This window comes from Arachis stenosperma, chromosome 1 (genome assembly GCF_014773155.1).
Source record: "Arachis stenosperma cultivar V10309 chromosome 1, arast.V10309.gnm1.PFL2, whole genome shotgun sequence".
Taxonomy (NCBI): Eukaryota; Viridiplantae; Streptophyta; class Magnoliopsida; order Fabales; family Fabaceae; genus Arachis; species Arachis stenosperma.
The window spans coordinates 121467883-121472957 of record NC_080377.1 but is presented as its reverse complement, the minus strand read 5'-3'; the positions used below and the strand labels follow the sequence as shown (position 1 = coordinate 121472957).

At 27.4% G+C, this 5075-nt stretch overlaps 1 pseudogene; it reads left to right on the top strand.

Moving 5' to 3' along the window:
• Positions 1-3946: 3946 nt before the first annotated feature.
• On the top strand, positions 3947-4369 carry LOC130932975 (transcription initiation factor TFIID subunit 9-like; annotated as a pseudogene).
• Positions 4370-5075: the final 706 nt, after the last annotated feature.

The window sequence follows — 5075 nt, the reverse complement described above, 5'->3', positions numbered from 1 at the left end:
ATGAGAAAATGCACACTTTAATGAAGAATTCATCAGGAAACATATTTATTTTTATACAAAATAATCTTAGAATCAATCATGAAAATATTAGTACATAATATGAACAGAAGTCAATAAAATGCATATTAGACCCATTACATGTGTATAAACAAAATTGCAACACAAATTCATAACTTCACCAACAAAATTACAACACAAATTCACAACTTCACAAAATACAGATTCAATAAAATACAAATTCATTCATTCATAATGTGTGTGTGTGAGAGAGAGGAACTTATCTGTAGATAGAGAGATAGAGAAAAAAGACAGCGACATGCTCATGGAAAAGGGACTCCGGTGACAGACCTACATAAAACTGCAACAACAATCAAGTAATGAGTCTATGAAGAAGAAGAAGAAGAAAACTTAATAGACTCACAATGTGATGGGGAGAGAGAGAGAGAGAGAGAGAGAGAGAGAGAGGGGGGGAATTTACCTAGAAAAAGGGCTCAACAGGAGGAAGGCGGTGATGGGTTTAAGGAATTTACCTAGAGGAAAGGGGCTCAGCAAGAAGGTAGCGACGGGTTCAGCAACGACGGTGATGGGCTCAGCAGCGGCGACGACGAGAGCTGTGAAGGTAGATGGTGACGAGCTCAATAGCGACAACAATAGGCTTAGTGGCGAGACGACAGGAGCTGTGACGACAACGAGAGCTATGAGGCTTTCTACGGAGAAGTCGAGAAGAAGAAGACTCTGAGTGAAGATGACTGGGTCTCTTTGGCATAGCTATGGAGAATGAGCTAAGACTGTGAATCACTGAATATATGATGTGAGACAATTCTAATATTTAACAAGTATTTCTATGTATATACCCTAGGGCGGGTACACCTTAAACCCGAGTCCATCATGCCTCGCTCGAACACTCGCCCCGAATGAAACCCACCCTTACCTCGGGTCAGGTTATTACTTGTCCTAACCGGGCAGGAACGGGTCAGATACTCGCGAGTTCCGGTACTCCTGAAAAGTCTAACCATATATTGATACTCCATTTATTAATGATCAACCGCTAGCTACTGAATTACTACACGCACAAGACGAGATTCGAACTCCTAATATTTGTTTAGACAAACGAGTGAGATGACCACTCAACAGACTTAAATGGGTTAAGACAAATACTAATTATTTTTAATATAAAAAATTTTTAGAGTTTATTTTTAATTATAATTTTATAAAATATTTATAATAGTAATTACTATATATATTTTTTATTTAATTTTTTAATAATATTTTTATATAATTTGATGTATTATTCCATACCAAACATACACTAGTTGTATAATAAAAAGAAAAACTAAAAGATCAAAATCATCTTAATAAAATGTAAATTACATAGGATTATTTATTTTAAGATAAACTATTAAAATTGTTCTTGAATTTTTAAGACACTGAACAAAAACATCTTTGATTTTTATAAGTATGTGATAAGTAAGTGTTATCGCTGCTTTAGAAAATAAATCAAAATAAAAAATAATTATATATATAGTAAAAACAATAATCGGTTGTAATATTTAATACATATGAATAGACATATATCAAGTATAAGAAAAAAAAATAACCAATAAAAAATACAGAAAGTACATTAAGAAAAATTGAAAAAAATAACACGAAAAAGACTAATATTCTATACTCCTTTTTTCTTTGTCCATTTCTCATTATTTTTATTCTTCTCTATTAATCCATGACTCTCTACGATTGGTTATGTGTTTCTTTCCACTATAGTATCTCTTCTAATTGTTTTAATTTGCTTTTTTCTACTTGTATCATATGATTAAAAATTAGAATATTTTTTATTTTTAAAATTTAATAATTTTAAGTCAAATAGATTTTTTTAAATTTTTTCAATAGTTAAAAATATATTAAAAATAAAAAATTAAAATTAAAATTTAATTTAATTTTTTTATATATTTTTTAACAAAAATATTAGTTGTCTAAGTCTTTTCATATTCAAGTTTAACCAAGTTCTTTAAAAACAAAAACATGTGCCACTTTCTCTCTTACGTCCTTTCTTCCGTTGTCAACGTTGTTGTTGTCGTCACTGTCGCCATCGCCATTGTGACGATATCACCACAACTATCTTTTTCTTCTTTTTTATGTTATTGTTAAATTTTTTTCTCTTTTGTTACTCATTATCTTCTTTTATTATCATTATCATCATTCTCATCGTCTTCATCTTCTTCTCTTATAAATGTTTAGAAAATTAGAGCACATAAATTTTGATGTACAACACATAAATTTTGGTGCATAGCACACAAATTTTAGTATACAACACAATAATTTTTTAAAGACCACATATCCAAAACATTGACACCCAACCAATAAAATACGCCTAGCACATAAATTCGTGCATGTGAATAGCGCAGAAATCTTGTTGCATAGCATAGAATTATTTATATGCAGAGATAGAAATTTTTTTGAGGACTACATACTTAAAACATTGACTTACCCAACTAACAAAATATATTCGTACAAAAAATTTATGCTATGTGCAAAAATTTGTTGTTATGTGTAAAAGTATGTGTGCTATGTATAAGAATATTTGTGCAACATCGCTAAGTTTATTTTATGTGCAAAATTTTGTGTGTTATACTTCAAAAATTTATGTTATATCAATAAGTTTTTGTGCTTTCTAACAAAAATTTTGTGTGGTGCAGAAAGCGTGAAAAGAATGAGTAGTAGTGCTGGCAACATTTATCCTATCCATAGATGCTCAACCTAACTCGTTGTGAGTAGACCGAGTGCGAGTTCAGGATATACTTTACCCTATTAACTCGTACCTCCTCATTGTAAAAACTAAAATTAACTACTAAACTAATCATTCAAACTATTAATTTAGTACCTTTATTATTTATAGAGTAATGTTGTAAGAACTTGGAGTTAGAAAAAGAGTGACAAGACGTTTATCTTTATTTATGTTATTTTAACTTTATTAAAAATTTGACGATAATGTTATTTGTAATTTTATGTTGAAGTTTTTTAACATTTTATTATTTTTAATTTTAATTTAAATTTGATTTTTTTATTGTATTAATAATTTTTATGAAATATAAAATGATTGAATTTTATATTTGTTTAAAAGTTTTTATTTTTCTATGGGTAAAGTTGGATATGATAGAGTTGAGAATTTTAGGATGCAAGTAGGGTTAAGATTGAAAAATTCTCAACTTGTAAATAGAGTAGAGTTAAATTTAAAAAAAAAATTAACTTAAGGATAGAATTAAAGTAGAATCTAAATTCTATCTTATCCTTCCAACTTAATTAGATTTATTTACAAAAAAATTTGTATATATAATATCATTTATTTTTTAAATTATTATTTAAATATTTATATAAAATTTTGATTGATATGCATAAACACTTTACAAAATTTATAATTATTTTTATAGGCCTATTCAAAAATTAGCGACCATTTTAGTAATTTATTCTTTATTTTAGGGTCTAATGTAGATATTTGTTTATTAATTATAGAATAGTCTCCTAGTTATTTATTTTGCTAAATAAGCTTCCACTGACTATTAGAGTTTGCAGAAACTCGAAAAGTGAAGACGCTTGAATTAAATCTGTTGGGTAAAAATTAAGTTTAATTATTGTATTGATTTTAATAATTTTAATAAATTTTTATACTTGTTTTAATTAAATTTTTATTTTATTTTTAATTTTATAATTAAATTATTTGTATATCAAAAATATTAAAATTAATAAAATATTTTTTAAAAAATATATGCAATAAAATATCTGATTAAAATTTTAATTATAAATATTTTTAATTTATAACAAAATATTATTTAATTCTAACAATTTTTTATATTAAAAATATTTAATTATAAAATTAAAAATAATATAAAAAATTAATTACAAATTTATTAAGTCTATAAGAGCAATTCAATAATTAAACCTATACATTATTATGACGGATAAAAAAGAGGAGTTAGAGATGTCAAGGGATGCGAAGCTTGTGAAGTCTCTGCTGAAATTAATGGGAGTGGAAGACTACAAACTTCACGTTATACATAAGTTTCTAAAACTCTGTCGTTGAAGTCTTAACCGATGCACAGTTCTATTCAGAACTTGCATCCAAGTCTTCAATCGATTTCGATGACGTTAAGCTCGCTATTCAATCGAAGGTCAATTTCAATTTCAATTCAAAACCCTAATTACTTGAATACAATAATATTTTGTCGAAGATCACACATTATTGGTAATAGAATTGCCGCAGAAACGGAGCAAGATACTGTTGTTGAAGTCTATAATAAGGCCTCGTGTTCATATTCCACCAGATCAAGATATGTTAATCAGTCCTAACTATCAGATTGCAATTAACCTGTGCTAGAAACACTTCTCAGAAAGAAAAGAGGATTGAGTGAATTCACATTATAAGATAAAAAAGTTTTGAAAAACTCTCGTATTTTATCACCATAAAAAAATGATCAAATATAAATTATTTCTTAAGTTTAAAGTGATTAAATATTTATTTATTTATTTTTAGATGGATTTGATCCAGACATTCAGATAATATTAATGTATTTTAGGATAAATGAAAAAAATAATATTAGACTTAATTTATAATGGACAGAGTGTAGGGGTGGAAAAAGGTCAGGCGGCCTGCCAGGGGCCTGCAGCCTGGCCTGTGTTTGGCCTGGCCTGGCCTGTTATAAAATAGGTACAGGCCCAGACTCTTTTAAAAGCCTTAATACATTAATAGGCCAGGCACAGACTTACTAATTAGCCTTATAGACCTGTTAGGCCTACTTGGGCCTGTTAAAATATAATTAAATATATAAATAATTATTTGTTATTAATAAAATTATGAAATATTTTAAATTTATTATATTTTATTATAAATATTTTTGTATATTTTAAATATGTTAAAAGTTTAAAATTTTTTTATAAATATTAAATATATGACATATTACATATAACTATTTTTATTAAAAAATAAATTTTTAAATAATATTTTTATTTTTGTAAAAAAAATTATCAGGCCTTTTAACAGGTTTCAGGCCAGGCCAGGCTGAATAACAGAGCAGGCCTAGTAT